The following is a 20398-nucleotide window of genomic DNA, read 5'->3' on the forward strand; positions in this document are numbered from 1 at the left end:
ACTAGAAGCTGCGGCAGCCAATTTGTGCAAAGTAAGCTCCCACAATCAGCAGTGTGGAAGCAGCCAGAAAATCTGCTTAGAGAACTTGCTTGAGGGTAAATATTGGCCTGGACACTGGGGAGAAGTCTCCTGCTCTTCTATGAAAAGAAGGTGGGATTTTCTAGCCCTTCCAGCCGGTGGGATCTTCCAGACCAGCCAAAGGCGACCCCCTCACAGAGGCACCCTGGTGGCTGTATGGCCGAGCCAGACAAAACACAGCAGCTCATTGGCAGAATTGGAAGATTCCGCCCAGAGTGGCAAGTTGCCTCTACTGCTAGAAAATGCTGCAGAGGGGCTGGAAAGTCCCACCTCTAGGGGTTTTGTTTTCGGTGAGGTGAGAAGGCAAGTAGGGCCTTCATTTAATGTCTCAACTGGCAGATGACATCTGGGCTACTGCTGCTCCTCCCTATGTTCTGTGCTGGTGCATCAGCCAGGGTTATGTGCCCGTGTGGTCTATTTCATTCCTGGAAGACTGGTGGCAGTGGATCAAGCATTTGCAGTGAAGAGTTCTTTTTAAGCAGTACAATAGTGGGATCTTAATGAAATCAGGTTGTTTATGCTGCTACTGGCACAGCCTCAGACAAATGTTTATTGTGCAGGCTGCAGTGGATCTGACCTGTCACCGGCATGTTTACTACAGTCAGGCACTGATTTGGCAAGAAGTTTTATGCTTGGAGCATGATCTTTCTAAGCAGCAGAAACAGGCAATTTCCAAGGCTTTGTACTGCAGCCCATTTAATCATTCAGCCAGCAATTCAATCCAAACCCCAAACCACTAAAATCACTTATTAATACAGCATTTTACCCAAATGTGATCAGAGTGCAAAAATGTGCTACTGTCATTAGGTGAGACTTGACCAGGGAGGCTGGGGGAGGGGGTGAGGGGGGCGGGGAGGGGTGCAGGGGGAGCATGGGGGGTGGGGTTGTTGCCTATATTTAACACACTGAATGCATAGAAACAGGTAATTGGATGGCAGCTTTGCTTGGATCAGGGAATTACTTTTTGAAGTTTGTTATGCTTGGATTAGGGATTCAGTGGAATGGGAGTGAACGGAAAGTGGTTTGCCACATTGGAATTCCGTGCTGGGATCAGAGTTATACTTGGGTGAGGTATGTATTTAAGCAGAAGTCAACAGGATTACTAAAAAGAAAAGCACTGCTGCAAATTCATATTGTTTACATCTTTCCCCTGGCACAGCTTGTAAATCAGCAGGGCAGTACTTTATCTCATCTGACATTGCTCAAAAAAACTGTAGAAAGGAATTGGGGCGGGGGGTTGGGGGGGTATTTTCAACCTAAAGTTCAGCTCTCAATTTCTATTAATTTTCTCTTGGCCAAGTTTACAGCTAGACACTTTGTTTCCACTGCCCCGTGAACCAATGACATGTAAGATAACATTGTCCTGGCACCTACATTGATGACCAGCTATTTGGGGGGCATGTCCAGGTGCACGTGCATCGCATCAGTTCTTCAGGCTGAGAATCAATGCAAGATTTTAAAGTTTATTTATTAGTGCCACAAGCCGGCTTACATTAACACTGCAATGAAGTCATTGTGAAAATTCCCTAGTTGTCACAGTCTGGCACCTGTTCGGGTACACTGAGGGAGAATTTAGCATGGCTGATGCACCTAACCAGCATGTCCTTCGGACTGTGGGAGGAAATTGGATCACCCGGAGAAAACCCATGCAGACATGGGGAGAACGTGTGGAACCCGCATAGACAGTGACCCAAGTCAGGAATCAAACCTGGGTCACTGGCACTGTGAGGCTGCAGTGCTAACCACTGTGTGCTAGCGTGCCACTCCATTTCTTGTGCCAGACATAGATTTTTAAAATGTATTGTTAGCTTTTTTTTAATTGTCATCTGGGGATTAAACTGGGCTATTTTAGAATCTAATATACTGTATTTGACTTATGAAAGGGACTATATTTATAGTATCTGAATTGTATTTCACTCTTTGATGTTCACTTCAGCTATTATCATGGTGCTCAGTCATTTAAAGTGTAAGGCTATGAAAGGGGGCTATTGTAAATGTCTTACAGGCTTAATTCAATGTATGTTCATGAAGCTTGGCTGATTGCTCTTATCATACTTGACCCAATAGATCTTTTGTAATAAGTGTTGCTTGCAAGGTAGTTTGTGGGGGCCATTGAGTTCACATTTGCAGTCCTCATTATCCCATGTTATAGGCTCTGAGTTATCCATTATGAGGAAGTTCTGACTTTTCATTCCATTTCAGTTTTGGTTCCCTTATCTAAGGAAAGATATACTGGCATTGGAGGCAGTCCAGAGAAGGTTCACTGAGTTGATCCTGGATATGGAGGGCTTTTCTTATTAGAAGAGATTGAGTAGGTTGGGTCAGTAGGAGTTTCAAAAAATGACCTTGTATGGAATTCTCAGGGAGCTTGATAGGGTAGATACTGAGAGGTTCTTTCACCTTGTGGGACAGTCTGGGATCAGAGGACATAATCTCAGAGTAAGAGGTTGTCCATTTAACACAGAGGTGAGGAAGAATTTTTCCTCTCAGAGGTTAGTGAACCTGTGGAATTCTTTAATGCAAATAGCTGTAGAGGCTGAGCTGTTAAGTATGTTCAAGGCTGAGATAGGTAGACTTTTAATTGGTAGAGGAATCAAAGGCCGGATTCGCAGATCTCACCTGCAGCTGGGTTTCTCCGGTCCTGCTGCAGTGAACAGAGCTTTGGCTGAGTGCCAAATTTTCCATTCTCGCTGGCAGCTGTGGTGGGATGTGAACGGCTGGAGAACTCAAGCCTAAGGGTTATGGGGATAAGGTGGGCAAGTGGAGCCGAGGATTATCATTTTAGATCAGTCATGATCTCATTGAATGGCAGAGCAAACTCAATGGGCCGAATGGCCCACCTCTGCTCCTACATCCTATGGTCAAATAGGCCCACCCTCCTTCATTGTCGTTCGTAATGTCCTGAAGGAATACATCCGCATTTACTTTGGTAAACCTGGGTTGTCTATGCCTAACACCAGATCTCTGAGACATTTGGTGCAACTGATCCTCGCTTCATTAGCAGGGCCCTTTCTGGGATTGCAGGTCTTTGAGACGAGCACTCGCACATTGGACTAGGGCTCATGGCAAAATAACAACATTTTTAATGCTCACATTGCTAGTGTGTATTCACACTGTCCAACAATTTGTGGAAAGGAAGGAATATATCCTGGGTTGCAAATTTCCAAAAGTTCGTGGACAATTTGTATCACCCTGCTGTCAGATTTACAGAAATGTAAGGTATCCACAAATTTCAAGAAATTGTTGAATTTATGCATTAATTGCCAGTTGAATTCACCACAGGAAGTTAGGGCTGGAATTTAGCAGCATAAGTACACTTTTAATTATGAGATTATTTTTATTCATTCATGGCATGTGGGCATCACTGTCTAGGTCAGCAATCGGTGCCCATCCCTAATTTCCCTTGAGTAGGTTTCTGCCAGTCAACCTCTCCAATACAGAAAGTGAACTATTGAAACATTGGTATGTTTAAAAAATTCATTCATGGGATGTGGGTGTTGCTGGGTAGGCCAGCATTTACTGTCCATCCCTAATTACTCAGAGAAGATTGATTGTTGGCTGCCTTTTTGAACTTCTGCATTCCATGTGGTGTAAGTACATCCACCATCCAATTAGGGAGTGAGTTTCATAGTTTTGACCCAGTGAAGGAACAGCAATATATTCCCAAGTCATGATGAAGAGTGGCTTGGAGGGAAATTTGCAGGTGGTGGTGTTCCCATGTATCTGCTGCCCTTTCCTTCTAAAGAAAGTAATTTATTTATTAGTCACAAGTAAGGCTTATATTAACATTGCAATGAAGGTACTGTGAAATTCCCCCAGTCGCCACACTCCGGCACCGGTTCGGGTCACTGCACCTAACCAGCATGTCTTTCAGACTGAAGGAGGAAACTGAAGCACCTGGAGGAAACCCATGCCGACATAGGGAGAATGTGCAAACTCCACACAAACAGTAACCCCAAGCCAGGAATTGAATCCTGCTCCCTGGTGCTATGAGGCAGCAGTGCTAACCACTGTGCCACTGTGCTGCCCAGGTTTTCAAGGTCATGTGTTTGGAAGCTGCTGTTGACGGACCCTTGATGAGTTACTGTCCTTGTCTATCGTATGAATTGCTACCACTGTGTGCTGGGGATGGGTGGAGTAAATGTTTAAAGTAGTGGATGGGGTGGAGATCAAGCGGGGCTGCTTTGTCCTGGATGGTGTTGAGCTTCTTGAGTGTCGCTGGGAGCCGAGTGGAGAATATTCCGTCATTTGGCAATATTATTCGGGAAATGTTACTAGCTGCAGCAACTGAAATTAATTGAACGACAAAATGAAAATCTAATTCCAGTTGGATTGTTATTTTAAGAATGTTATTTCATAAGCGCTAAAGGACTTTTGAAAAAAAAACCTATTTGGTGAACATCATTCACATTAGTGGAGCATTACAGATATATGGGTGTGATAACAAGACAGTGAAATAATAGAGTTCAGTTAATGCTTTAAACATTGACAGCACGAGATTAGATCACAGCATTGAAATCACTCCCATGGTATCTGTCAGTTTTGTGGCTGACATTAATTTAACTTAATGGGATGGTTTTATTCAGTTTGGGTCTTGTTTGTGCCAACAACAGCTGGCAGTGTACTTTCTGTCATTGGCATATTCACACTGCAACAATAATGCATAATCATTCATGCAAGTTTATGGGGAAATAACTTGCAGCTGTTTAGTAGGAAATATTATGAGAAAAAGAAGATCATAAACCATTCTTTTTTTCAAATAGGCAGTCTAATTGGTTACCCTCAGCTGTAATGTTTATGTAAATAATAGTATGTTATAAATATTACAATATTGGAATACATCCTTCACAGCTAAGCATGACACAGATCATCTAACAAGGGAGCCAGTCACATGTTAATAAATGAGGAACCCAATGATACAGTGGTTAGCACTGCTTCTTCAAAGCGCCAGGGACCTGGGTTTGATTCTTGCCTTGGGTGACTGTGTGGAGTCTGCACGTTCTCTCTGTCTCTGTGTGGGCTTCCTCCGGGTGCTCTGGTTTCCTCCCACACTCCAAAGATGTGCAGCTGAGGTGAATTGGCCATGGTAAAATTGCCCCTTAGTGCCCCAAAGTGTGTATGTTAGATGGATTAGCCGTGGTACATGTGTGGGGTTATGGAGATAGGGCGGTGGAGAGGGTCTGGGTAAGATACTCTGTCAGAGAGTCGGTGTAAACTCAATGGGCTGAATGGCCTCCTTCTGTACTGTAGGTACTCTATGTTTCCATTTTAAGTTACAAAGAGTGTTCGAGAAGTGTGAGGTGATCCATCTGGGGAGGTCAAACAATGCAAAGGATTACACAATAGAAGAGGCAATACTGAGAGGTGTAGAGGAAGTGAGAGACCTTGGAGTGAATGTCCATAGATCCCTGAAGATAGCAGTACAGTTTGATAAGATGGTTAAGAAGGTATGTGGAATCCTTTCAATTATTATCTGAGGCATCAAGTAATATGCGAGGGGAGGAATGATATGAAACATTAGTTAGGCCACAACTTGAGTACTGTGTGCAGTTCTGGTCACTCAATTACAGAAAGAACGTCATTGCATTAGAGAAGGTACAGAAGAGATTTACAAGGATGTTACCAGGACTGGAAAATGCAATTATGATGGAAGATTGGATAGGCTGAGATTTGTTCTCCTTGGAACAGAGGAAGCTGAGGGGAGGTTTGATTGAAATGTACAAAATTGTGAGGAGCCTGGATAAAGTGGATGGTGCAGGGCCCATTTAGTTTAGCAGAGAGGTTAATGATTAGGGAACGTAGATTTAAAGAGATTGATAGAAAGATTAGAGGGGAGATAGAGAAGCATTATTTCACCTGGAGCATTGTGGATATCTGGAACTCACTGCTTGAGAAGATGACAGAGGCAGAGACATTCAACTGATTTAAAGGTTGTTTGGTTATGCACCCTAAGTGCTGTAACCTGCAGGGCTATGGGCCAAGTGCTGAAAAATTGATCAGGCTGGCTGGCTTAATTTATGGCTGGTGCAGGCACAATGGGCCAAATGGCCTCTTTCTGTGCTGTGAAGTTTCTATGACTCTATGGTGCCAAGAGCACAAGAATAAAACAGATGGGAGTGCACCATGCACTCTCTAGAACCTGCTGTGCCAAGCAATATAATTGTGGCTAACCTTGGGCATCAAATCTGCTTTCAAATCTGCAAATGCCTTAATTCCCTGAGGGATCAAAAATCTTTCCAACTTTTATATTCAATGAGGGAGCATCCACAACACGCTGGGGTAGAAAATTCCAAAGATGCATAACCATTTCAATGAAGAAGTTTCTCCCCACCTCAGTTCCAAGTAAGTGACTCCTTATCCTGTGACTGTTTGCCTTGTATTCCAGATTCTTCTGCTAGGGGAAATGATCTCCAGATGTCTATATTGTCAAGCTCCTTCACAATTTTGTATGTTTCAGTGAGATCTAGGATATGTAGGCCTAATTTACTCAGCCTCCCATCTCACCCCAGGAGCAATTCAGTGAACCTGAACTATACCACCTCCAATGCAACTGTATCCGCCCTTAAATGTAAAGACAATAATTATACACAGTATTCCAGGTGTAGTCTCACCAAAGCCCTGTAAATGGTGGCAAAACCTCTTTATTCCTGAACTCCAAACCCCCTTTCAAATCTGCAAATGCCTTAATCACGAACTTTTGGAGCACTGCTCCTTGATCAGATAAGTGCCAATCACCTGATGAAGGAGCAGTGCTCTGGAAGCTCATACTATCAAATAAACCTGTTGGACTTTAACCTGGTATTTTGAGGCTTTTTATTGTGCCCACCCAAGCCTAACGCCTGCATCTCCACATCATCCCTACAAAAAAGGCTTGGATTTTCACCAGGTCGGCTTGTCTCAGTAGCCCTCTAAAAATGGTGGTTCCCAACTACATTCTCAGGCTGTGCAGTTTTCTAGGATGCTGGTTCCTGTTAAAAACCCACAACTGGTGATGCAGACCTGTCCAGCTCCATTGTGGCAAGAGGTATCTCTTCTACACCTCCACAATTTATTTTCATGGAGTCACACCAAATTTTTCAAGGATTGTGGTTCACGGTCCCTTTGAGAAGTTGTGAACCCTAGTCTGCAAGAGAGGACTTTTTGAAAGATAAGCTCAAACAGTTCCCCTCATGCCTCCTCTTCCAAATTTGACACCCCTCCATCCACCCCATGAGCCCTCATGCCAAGCTCTCCCCTTCCACTCACCCCCAAAGCCCCTCATGCCCTCTATTGCACTTCTGTAGCACTTAGAATCATAGAAACTCTACAGTGCAGAAAGAGGTCATCTGGCTCATCGAATCTGCACTGACCACAATCCCACCCAGGTGCTACCCCCACATCCCTATACATTTTACCCGCTAATCCCTCTAACCTACGCATCTCAAGATACTAGGGCAATTTTAGCACAGCCAATCAACCTAATCCGCACATCTTTGGATTGTGGGAGGAAACCGGAGCACCTGGAGGAAACCCACATGGACACGAGGAGAATATGCAAACTCCACACAGACAGTGACCCAAGCCAGGAATCGAACCCAGGTCCCTGGAGCGATGAAGCAGCAGTACTAACCACTGCTACAGTGCTGCCTTTCCATCCCCGTTGACCCAATGCACACTTTCCAGAGCCAATGAACCCTTTATTGCATTGTTGAATGTGTAAAAGAAATTGAAAAAAAATTGAGAAGTTTCTCGTTTTGAAAAACAGGTCTGCAAAACAAGCTAATAAAAGTGTCAATCATCCAGGCCTTTTGACTTTTAAAAAACGACAAACCACAAATTCTTGAAACTACTTAACTCACATTGTGAAATTGACCACAGAAATAAGTGAGTCTGGACTGTCAATCAAACAATGCTTCCTCTGGGGATCAGGTGTTCTCTTATTGTAATAGCTGTTTGGGCTCCCAGCCAAGCCTCATTATGTATGCAAGAACTTGAAAGGCTGAAGGGGTTTATAGCTCTTGAAAATTTTAAACTGGAGCCAAGGTAGATCATTAAGGATCAGTAATGGGCAAGAAGGATCTGATAAAGAGTATAGAACATAGAACATAGAACATAGAACAGTACAGCACAGTACAGACCCTTTGGCTTTCAATGTTGTGCTGAGCTATGTCCAAACCCAAGATCAAGCTATCCCGCTCCCTAAAACGGTATGTAAGGGGCAGCAGAGTTTTTGATACTGATGGTGGAAATTGGGAGGCTAGACAAAACTTTTGTTTAAAGTAACACTGCAATGAACTTACTATGAAAATCCCCTAGTTGACACACTACAGTGCTTGTTTGGGTACACTGAGGGAGAATTCAGCATGCAACTAACGTGCGCATCTTTTGGACAGTGGGAAGAAACTGGAGCACGCGGAGAAAACTTATACAGATACAGGGAGAACATGCAGACTCTGCACAGACAGTGACCGAGCTGGGAATTGAACCTGGATCCCTAGCATTGCAAGGCAGTAGTGCTAACCACTATGCTACAGTGTCGACCCGATGACAATATTGCAATACTCGTGTCTTTAGGTGATGAAGGCATGACTTTTGAAGCAAAAGAGAAAATGCTAGAAAATCTCAGCAGGTCTGGCAGCATCACTAAGGAGAGAAAAGAGCTGATGTTTTGAGTCCAGATGACCCATTGTCAAAGCTCATTTGGACTCAAAATGTCTGTTTTAGTTTCAGATTCTAGCATCCGTAGTTATTTGCTTTTATCCAGGCTTTAGAAACAGATGGGCTGAGGAAGGTACGGAAATGGGTGAAGTTACAAAGATGAAATTAATGATGGAGAGAACACAGGGCCAGAAGTTAAACTTTGGGTTGAATAGAACTCTGTGGTTGTAAACTAGAGTCCATCTAAAACAGTACCTTTGCAGGGAATAATTGAAGCAGGGATATGAAGGTTGAAGGAATAGGTTCTGGCATTCCTATTAGTTAGCTGAAAATAGTGATTTCTTCTTCACTGCTGTTTTAATTTATTAATTCTTTAGTGCATGATAACATATTGATTAGTTTGGGGCTGGTACTTTATCAGTTCACCTGTTCACTTGTGCCCATTGCCAATTTATGTTATTGATCTGTTGCACTGTTCGCTGTGCTTTGACTCACTGGTGCCTACTGCCCTGTCAATGTAGTAATTCATAATTAACACCGACTCATTTATTTCTTAGCTTGCCAATGTGCCTGCTGCTGTATTATTTTATCAATCTGCCTCTTGTTCTAGGAGTGTATTGATTTAGTAGAGGCAGTGGGGCATTCTCCTGCTAATCAAAAGACTTGGAAGAATGCCGCAGGAAATCTGAACAATTCCTGATGTGTAACCTATCGGTAGGTTAATAGGTGGATGAACACTAGCCCTCATTAGTTGCAAGCCGTATAGCTGGAGACTCTAAAGCAAGCGTCAGGAGAGGAAGTTGGCCATTTTGGATTGAGATGTGGAGGACAATGTCTTCAGTCAGAGGGTTGCAAATTGTTGTAATTCTCTATCCCAGTGGATGTTCAGTCATTGAGTCTATTCAAGACTAAGATCATCATCAGACAGGAAAGTAGAATTGAGGTAGAAGTTCAAACATGTTTTAAGTGAAGAGGGTGAGGTGAGGGGCTGAACTGTACATTGAAAGCAGGGAGTCTTGCTGCACTGTTTACAATGTTACGAATAACATACCAACCAGAGGCGAACTTCACATCTTCTTCCTCCTCATTATTGCTGCAGTGGCTAAACCTTCAATCCAGGCTATTAGAAAGTTCATACACCAGCAGTGGTTTAATTTCAATGAAAAGATGAATTAACTGTGCTTAGTGGTAATAGTACATTATTTATATAATAAAACCAGAGACGTCTGCCATTGAATTGTCAACTATTACATCCGATTATCATACTTTGTCTGGTTAGAAGATTAGCTTCGGAAACTCTGAAGGGAGGCTTTAGGAATCTGCTCATTTGTAAAAATGAAACATAATTTTCCTTCTTAAACAGTTGCCAAAGGGATTTCGGAAACTGGGACATAATTCTTCACATTTCTTGTTCTAAGTACTGGGGATCTCTCCCGATCAGCAGTGAAAAGTGAAATGAGGGCACATTTGTTTGGATGTTATCCCCTCTGACTCTAAGCATGCTTCTACATTTGCAGTATGCATTCCAGATGTTGCCTATATATCTGTCCAAATCACTTTTAATAACCTTAATACATCAGTCTCCAAATTCCTGTGGAATAACAAATGGTTTGCTTTAGGCAGTGCAAATTACAGATGGAAAAGAGCTCTGGTGGATTAGCACTTCGGAAGTGCAGATTCTATTTTGGGCAGCACATTAACACCCTGGCACAGTCAATCAATTGACCATTGCAGATTGTGAATGAATATCATCACACATTAGGGTCATCCTCAAGTCTTCGAGCATTCCGTCACTGTATATTTTGCTGATAATATTACAGAGAGAGACTGTCCAAATTAGTACTGTCATGAGCTTCTTCTAATTTAATTAATGACCTGAGGGAGGAAGCTAAATGCAACTATCAAATTTTAGGTAATTGGCAAAAGAACCAGATGAGGAGATATGCAACGAGTAGTCACAATTGGGATTGCGTTGCCTGAAAGGTTGCTGGAAACAGGATTCAATAGTAATTTTTGAAAGGTAATTGGATATATATTTGAAAATGAAAGAAAATGCAGGACTATGGGGAAAGAGCAAGGGACTGGGATTAATTGGATAATTCCTCCAAAGAGATAGCATATACATGATGGGCATGAATGGATTCCTTTATGCTGCTAGATGAACCTATAACTCCCATTGGAGAAAAGTGTCCTCCTAAATTGTAAGGGGAGACAGGTAAAAGAATACCAACGCCAGCTTTGAAGAGTTGCTGCTCTTTGTGTTAAAATAGTCAAAAAAAACACACTTAGAAATGTGCTAAATGGATTAGTCAGAGTAAGCTAGCTGTACTAAGTTAGAACCACAGAAAAGTTGTAGCACAACAAGAGGCTATTCAACCCGTCTTGTCCATGCCAACCCGAGGACATGCAGGTGCCCTTTCTAATCCCTTGGAAAAATTCAAGGCAATTAGGCAGAACGAGCTTAGTGCTGTGAAAAGGAAATCACACTTAATCAATCTGCTGGAATTCTTTGGAGAAATAACGTGTGCTGTGGATAAAGGAGAACGTGTGACTACTGTATTTAGATTTTGAGAAGACATTAATAAAGGTTATTGCAAAAAGTTTGGCTAGCTGACAAAAAACAGAGAGTTGACATAAATGAGAGGTGTTGCATTTTGTAAGACAAACCAGGGCAGGACTTACTAATAGGGCCTGAGGAATGTTGCCGAACAGAGAGACCTAGAGTGCAAGTTACTTAAAGTGGCAGCACAGGTAGACAGGGTGGTGAAGAAGGCATTTGGCACATTTCCTTCAACAGTCAGAACACTGAGTACACAAATTGGGATGTTGTGCTACAACTGTACAAGACATTGGTAAGGTCACATCTGGAATACTGCATACAATTCTGGTCACCCTGGTATAGGAAGGATGTTATTAAACTGGAAAGGGTGCGAAAAAGTTTTACAAGGATGTTACCGAGACTGGAAGGTTTAAATTATAAGGAGAGACCTGGATAGGCTGAGACCTTTTTCCCTAGAGCGTAGGAGGAAGAAGGGTGACCTTATTAAGGTTTATAAAATCGTGAGGGGCATAGATAAGGTAAATAGCCAAAGTCTTTTCCCCAAGGTAGGGGAGTCCAAAACTAGAGGGCATAGGTTTAAGGCGAGAGGGGAAAGATTTAAAAGGGACCCGAGGGGCAACCTTTTCACACAGAGTGTGGTGTGTACATGGAATGAGCTGCCAGGGGAGATGCTAAACGCAGGTACAATTACAACATTTAAAATATATTTGGGCAGGTACATGGATGGGAAAGGTTTATAGGGATATGGGCCAAATGCAGGCAAATGGGACTTGTTGCCATGGACAAATTGGTCCGAAGGGGCTGTTTTCGTGCTGTATATCTCCATGACTTGATAACTCTGATCACATTTTACCATTTATATGAATGACTTGAATGAAGGGGCCGAAGATATGGTTGCTAAGTTTGCTGATGACACAAAAGTGGAAAGGATAGTAACATGTGAAGAAGACAATGGAGGCTATAAAGGAACAACGTTAGGTTAAGTGAGTGGGCAAAGACTTGGCATGTGGGACATAATGCAGGAAAGTCTGAAATTGTCAATTTTGGTATGAAAAATAAAAAAAGAAGCATATTATCTAAATGGTAAGAGAGTTGTGGATCTCTGAGATGCAGTGGAATTTAGGAGTCCTAGTGCATGAATTGCAAAAGGCTAGCTTACAGGTATAGCAAGTAGTAGGACAGCTAATCAAATGTTATCATTTATTGCATGAGGAATTGAATATAAAAGCAGGAAGTTATGCTTTGTTTCCAAGGCATTAGTGAGATCACATCTGGAGTACTGTGCACAGTATTAGTCTTCTTATTTAAGAAATGATGTAAATGTGTTGGAATCTATTCAGATATGGTTTACCAGACTAACATCTGGAATAAATGAGTTGTCATTTGAGGAAAAGTTGGAAAGGGAGGCACCATGCACAATAGTTAGCATGACTGCCTCAGAGCACCAAGGACCCAGGTTCAATTCCTGCCTTGAGTGACTGTCAGTGTGGAGTTTGCACATTCTCCCCATGTCTGTATAGGTTTCCTTCGGGTGCTTCAGTTTCCTTTCATAGTCCAAAGGTGTGCCGGTTAGGTTGATTGGCCATCATAAATTGTCCCTTAGTGTCCAAAGATGTGTAAGTTTGGTGGATTAACCATGGTAAAATGTGTGGGGTTATGGGGATAGGATGGGGGGATGAGCGTGAGTAAGATGCTGTTTCAGAGAGTAGGTGCAGATTTGACAGGCCAAATGACCTCCTTCTGCACTTTAAGGATTCTCAGGACAGGCTTGTATCGCTCGAGTTTAGAAGCATAAGAGGTGACTTAATTGAAACATAAATGATCCTGAGGGGTCTTGACAGGGTGGATATATGGAGGATGTTTTCTCTTGTGGGAGAATCTAGAACTAGAGGGTCACCTATTTAGGACAACGATGAGGATACTTTTTTTCTTTCAGAAGGTTCTGAGTCTTTGAAACTCTCTTCCTCAAATGGCAAGGGAAGCAGTGTCTTTGAATATTTTTAAGGCAGAAGTAAGATAGAAACTTGATTAACGTGGTGGGGAGGGGGGAAAGGTTTTCAGGGGTAGGCAGGAATGTGGAGTTGTGGTGATTAGCTGATCAGCAATGATCTCATTGCATGGTGGCACGTGCTTGTGGGGCCAAGTGGCCCCCTGCTCCTATTTGAATGTTCATATGACACTGGTGTGTTGCTAGAATGTAGACATGTTGCAGCTATGTTGCATTGGTGGGTTAGCTCTTCAGTTCTCTTATCCTGTCGTTCTACAGTTCATATCAAGTAACCTGCTTTTAAGAACATAAGAACATAAGAAATAGGAGCAGGAGTAGGCCATCTAGCCCTTCGAGCCTGCCCCGCCATTCAATAAGATCATGGCTGATCTGTCACTGCTCAGTTCCACTTTCCCGCCCTCTCCCCATAACTCTTAATCCCCTCTCTTATCAAAAACCCATCAACCCGCGTCTTAAAAATATTTAGCGAGGCAGCCTCCACCACTTCAACGGGCAGAGAATTCCAGAGATTCACCACCCTTTGAGTGAAGAAGTTCCTCCTCAACTCCGTTCTAAACCGCCCCCCTTTTATCTTGAGGCTGTGCCCCCTAGTCCTACTGTCTTTTTTGAGCGGGAAGAGTCTCTCCACCTCTATCCTATCCATCCCATTCATCATCTTATACGTCTCAATGAGATCTCCCCTCATTCTTCTAAACTCTAACGAGTACAAGCCCAGTTTATTCAGCCTCTCCTCATAGCTCAACCCCCTCAACTCTGGTATCAGCCTAGTAAACCTCCTCTGCACTCCCTCCAAGGCCAAAATATCTTTGCGCAGGTGCGGCGCCCAAAACTGCACACAGTACTCCAGCTGCGGCCTCACCAATGCCCTATACAGCTGCAGCAAGACCTCCCTACTTTTATATTCAATCCCCCTCGCTATGAAGGCCAGCATCCCATTCGCCTTCCTGACCACCTGCTGCACCTGCAAGCTGGGTTTTTGCGACTCATGCACAAGGACCCCGAGGTCCCTCTGCACCGTCGCCTGCTGCAGTTTTTTGCCACGTAAGTAATAGTCCCTCCTACCATTCTTCCTACCAAAGTGGACCACCTCACACTTGCCAACATTAAATTCCATTTGCCATTTCCTGGCCCATTCGCCCAGCCTATCTAGATCCTTCTGCAGACTCTCCACACCCTCCGCACAATTTGCCGTTCCCCCAATCTTGGTGTCATCCGCAAATTTCGACACCCTACACTCGGTTCCCTCCTCCAGATCATCTATATAAATGGTAAAAAGCTGAGGCCCCAGCACCGACCCCTGGGGCACTCCACTAGTCACCATCCGCCAATCCGAATAGCACCTGTTGACCCCCACTCTCTGCCTCCTATTTGACAACCAATCCTCTATCCACGCTAACACCCTACCCCCAACTCCCTGTCCCCTGACCTTCTGCAATAACCTCTTGTGAGGTACTTTGTCAAACGCCTTCTGAAAATCAAGAAAGACCACATCCACCGGCTCTCCTCTATCCACTGCCCTAGACACATCCTCATAGAACTCCAGCAAAATTTATCAGACACGACTTCCCTTTAATGAAACCGTGCTGCGTCTGCTCTATCAAGCAATTCCCTTCAAGATGCCTCACAATTTCCTCCTTAATGACAGATTCTAACGTTTTACCTACCACAGACGTTAAACTAACCAGCCTATAATTCCCCGCCTTTTGCCTGGCACCCTTCTTAAACAACGGCGTAACATTAGCCATTTTCCAATCATCCGGCACTTCCCCGGAATCCAGCGACGTCTGGAAAATAACCACCAAGGCATCCACTATCACCTCCGCCATTTCTTTCAGAACCCTCGGATGCATTCCATCCGGTCCTTGTCCCTTCCATTCATCTTCTTCAATACTTGTCACATCTCCATTTCAGTTTTTTCTTAGCAGTACCAAGTATAATCGCATCAGCCGCTCCACCTAGGATTTGGTTTGAATTCCTGGAATCATCCTTGTCAAAATCTTGGAGCCCTGTCCAATGTAGATAGACTTTTCAGTGAGTAATTGCAAGCAGTATCCAAATGTGGGTTTAGCAGTGATTTACACATGATTTAGATCATCTGTTTTCACTGGTTATGATATATGGTTGAGATGGAAGAAATGGGGCACAGTTACTCGACTCGTAATCGAGAGACCCCTCCCCATTCCTGCTCCCAGACTAATGCTCTGGGGACATGGGTTCAAATCTCACCATTGCAACTGGTGGAATTTGAATACAATTGGGAACTGAAGGCTAGTCTCAGTAATGGTGACCATAAGACTGTAAGATATAGAAGCAGAATTAGGCCATTCGGTCCATTGATCATGGCTGGTAAATTTCTCAATCCCATTCTCCCATCTTTTCCCCGTAACCTTTGGTCCCTAACCAATCAAGAACCTGTCTATCTCTGTCTTAAATACACTCTATAACCTAGCCCCCACAGCCTTCTGTGGCAAAGAATTCCACAAATTCACCACCCTCTGGCTGAAGAAATTCCTCCTCATCCTGGTTCTAAAGAGTTGTCCCTTTACTCAGATCTTAATCTCTCCTATTCATAGAACCATCAAAAACCCATCTGATTCACTAATATTCTTTATTCATTTGTGGGACATGGGCTTTGCTGGCTGGCCAGCACTTTTTGCCCATTCCTGATTGCCAGAGGGCAGTTGAAAGTCAACCACATTGCTTTGGCTCTGGAGTCACATGTAGGTCAGACAAGATAAGGATGGCAGATTTCCTTCCCGAAAAGACGATAGTAAACCAGAGGGGTTTTTCGAACAATCGACAATGGTTTCATAGCCATCAGTGGATTCTTAATTCCAGATTTTTAAAATTGAAATCAAATACCACCATCTGCCACGGCTGGATTTGAACCCGGATCTCCAGAACAGCAGCTGAGTTTCTAGATTAATAGTCCAGTGGTAATATCACTTCCCCATGCCACCCCTCCCTTCCCCTTTCCTGACTTTTGCTCCTCTCCCTTCCCTTCCCCTCCCCTCCCCTCACCTTTGCTCCTCTCCCTTCCCCTCTCCTCCCCTTTAGGGAAGGAAATTAACTGTCTGGCCAATATGTGACTTCAGACCCACAGTAAAATGGCTGACTATTAACTGCTTTCTGAAATAGCCCAGCAAGTGACTTAGTTGAGGGGCAATTAGGGATGGGCAACAAATCTCATGAAAGAATCAAAAGTAATTTGAGTTCTGATTAGGCTTTGTCCTGTCAACCAAAATTTATTCCAAGCACTGTCTTCCAAATCAAGCAATTATAAACAGCAGATAATGCCATGTAGAACGTTGTCAGTCACCAACCTCAGAATTAGATTCACATTATCACTGACTACTGACAACCCAGTTATCAATCCAGATAACTCATTTGCATCAATGTTATATTCTTCAAAAGAGATGTTTTGTGTGAGGGATGACAAGCACTTAAACCTCTCTCTGATCATCCGACTCCTTTGTTAGTTATTTTCAGCTGAAAGACATACAATGGAACTCCTACAGTAAGGTTCACAGGGAGTTGAAGGTTGTGATATGTAGGCATCCCCGTTAAAGAGATTCAGAGAAAAGAATAGCAAGCAATTTTCCCATGGATATTGAAGTAACCTTTCCATTGGCAGATTGAAATGTGTGAACAAGCTACATAATCTACAAATAGACAAAGCAATATATATTATATATATAGTATATAAACACTCCCTTCACATATATGGCAGGATTTTATAGCCTTGCTTGTTCTGAAACCATAAAATCCTGCTCAAGGTTGACCCTGCCCCAATTCCCATGGTGGGAGGGGCAAGAAAATTTCCCCCATAATGTTAATATAAAGTGAAGTAAACCTATCCAAAGAGCTTCTTCACTATCACTGGGAGCCTGTTCAGATGCCAAGTTCCAAAAGTGAGGATCAAGAAACAGGCAAGAAAGATAGAACTTGCATTTATAAGAACATAAGAAATAGGAGCAGGAGTAGGCCATCTAGCCCTTCGAGCCTGCCCCGCCATTCAATAAGATCATGGCTGATCTGTCGCTGCTCAGTTCCACAACTGAGCACCTTTATGACTCTTATAGCACCTTATATATAGCACCTTTATGACTCTTGAACATCCCAAAGGGGTTTACAGCCAATAAGTTAATGCTTGAGCTCTGGATATTGCTATAATGTATGAAAAAAATGGCAATTCCTGCCCTAATAGCACTGTGGATGTACCTATACCACATGGACTGTGGCTGTTCAAGAAGGCAGCTCACCACCATCTTGTCCAGTGCAATTAGGGATGGGCAACAAATGCTAGCCTTGCCAGAGAAGGCCACACCTCATGAATGAACGAAAAAAAATTAACATCATTGGAAGGGAATACCAGCTGCTTTCTTTTGTGAAACCAGAGAGGTGTGTCAATTAGTTTGTCAATGAGCCTAATTAACATCCCGCCAGCAATGGCTAGGAATCCCATGTCAGTCCTTCCAGCTTCCAACTTAATCAACCCATCCTCCTGTGATAGAGACTGATGCAGGGTCTCCTCCATAATTAAATGGGCCCAGTCGCCACGGTTCCTGCTGCAATGAGCCCAAAGAATGGCCACTTGGGAGAGGCATTGGAGGGTTGCCTGTGGCAACCTCATCCCAGTGTGAATTAATACCTTCAACAATAATTTGTATTTGCATAGCACTACTTCTGTGTCAAAACATCTGAGAGCATGATTGGACATTGTGTCACATAAGGAAACATTAGAATAGCTGAGTTTCAGAGCTAGATTTTAAGAAATAACTTAAGGGAAGAGAGAGTGGCTGTGAGAGTTGAAGAGGGAATTCTAGCATTTAGGGTGGCTAAAGGCAAGACTATCAATGGTGAAATGACAAAATTCAGCCCTCCTCAAGAGGCCAGAATTGGAGGAGCACAGGTATGTCGGAGGGTTATTTGTCTGGGAGAAGTGACAGAGGTGGGTGGCACGGTGGCACAATGGTTAGCTTTGCAGCATCAGGGACCCGGGTTCAATCCCAACCTCTGGTGACTGTGTGGAGTTTGCACATTTTCCCCGTGTCTGTGTGAGTTTCCTTCCACAGTCTAAAGATGTGCGGGTTAGGTTGATTGGCCACGTTAAATTGTCCCTTAGTGTCAGGGAGATTGGCAGGGTAAATATATGGGTTTATGAGAATTGGTCCTGGCTGAGATTGTGGTTGGTGCAAACTTAGTGGGCCAAATGGCCTCTTTCTGCACAGTAGGGATTTTATGATTCTAGGTGGAGGGAGATAAGAACATAAGAACATAAGAAATAGGAGCAGGAGTAGGCCATCTAGCCCTTCGAGCCTGCCCCGCCATTCAATAAGATCATGGCTGATCTGTTGTGGCTCAGTTCCACTTTCCCGCCCTCTCCCCATAACCCTTAATCCCCTCTCTTATCAAGAACCCATCAACCCGCTTCTTAAAAATATTTAGCGAGGCAGCCTCCACCACTTCAACGGGCAGAGAATTCCAGAGATTCACCACCCTTTGAGTGAAGAAGTTCCTCCTCAACTCTGTTCTAAACCGCCTCCCCTTTATCTTGAGGCTGTGCCCCCTAGTCCTACTGTCTTTTTTGAGCGGGAAGAGTCTCTCCACCTCTATCCTATCCATCCCATTCATCATCTTATACGTCTCAATGAGATCTCCCCTCATTCTTCTAAACTCTAATGAGTACAAGCCTAGTTTATTCAGCCTCTCCTCATAGCTCAATCCCCTCAACTCCGGTATCAGCCTAGTAAACCTCCTCTGCACTCCCTCCAGGGCCAAAATATCCTTGCGCAGGTGCGGCGCCCAAAACTGCACACAGTACTCCAGCTGCGGCCTCACCAATGCCCTATACAGCTGCAGCAAGACCTCCCTACTTTTATATTCAATCCCCCTCGCTATGAAGGCCAGCATCCCATTCGCCTTCCTGACCACCTGCTGCACCTGCAAGCTGGGTTTTTGCGACTCATGCACAAGGACCCCGAGGTCCCTCTGCACCGTCGCCTGCTGCAGTTTTTCGCCGCGTAAGTAATAGTCCTTCCTACCATTCTTCCTACCAAAGTGGACCACCTCACACTTGCCAACATTAAATTCCATTTGCCATTTCCTGGCCCATTCGCCCAGCCTATCTAGATCCTTCTGCAGACTCTCCACACCCTCCGCACAATTTGCCTTTCCCCCAATCTTGGTGTCATCAGCAAATTTCGACACCCTGCACTCGGTTCCCTCCTCCAGATCATCTATATAAATGGTAAATAGCTGAGGCCCCAGCACCAACCCCTGGGGCACCCCACTAGTCACCAACCGCCAATCCGAATAGCACCCATTGACCCCCACTCTCTGCCTCCTATTTGACAACCAATCCTCTATCCACGCTAACACCCTACCCCCAACTCCATGTCCCCTGACCTTCTGCAATAACCTCTTGTGAGGTACCTTGTCAAACGCCTTCTGAAAATCCAGAAAGACCACATCCACCGGCTCTCCTCTATCCACTGCCCTAGACACATCCTCATAGAACTCCAGTAAATTTGTCAGACACGACTTCCCTTTAATGAAACCGTGTTGCGTCCGCCCTATCAAGCAATTCCCTTCAAGATGCCTCGCAATTTCCTCCTTAATGACGGATTCTAACATTTTACCTACCACAGACGTTAAACTAACCGGCCTATAATTCCCCGCCTTTTGCCTGGCACCCTTCTTAAACAACGGCGTAACATTAGCCGTTTTCCAATCTTCCGGCACTTCCCCGGAATCCAGCGACGTCTGGAAAATAACCACCAAGGCATCCACTATAACCTCCGCCATTTCTTTCAGAACCCTCGGATGCATTCCATCCGGTCCATAAGGATGTGGATGGACTTGAAAAGATGTTGGGAGAACAGAGGTAATTTTAAGGGATTTATATTTGTACTGGTAAATATTAGAAATAAGTCATAGTTTTAAGTGTCATGGTGTCATAGATGTTTACAGCATGGAAACAGGCTCTTTGATCCAATTTGTCCATGTCGCCTCTTCTTTTAACCCCTAAGCTAGTCCCAATTGCCAGCATTTGGCCCACATCCCTATATAGCCATCTGACCCATGTAACAGTCTAAACTCTTTTTAAAAGACAA

Source organism: Carcharhinus amblyrhynchos, chromosome 12, assembly GCF_965287045.1.
Source record: "Carcharhinus amblyrhynchos chromosome 12, sCarAmb.v2.hapA, whole genome shotgun sequence".
Taxonomy (NCBI): domain Eukaryota; kingdom Metazoa; phylum Chordata; class Chondrichthyes; order Carcharhiniformes; family Carcharhinidae; genus Carcharhinus; species Carcharhinus amblyrhynchos.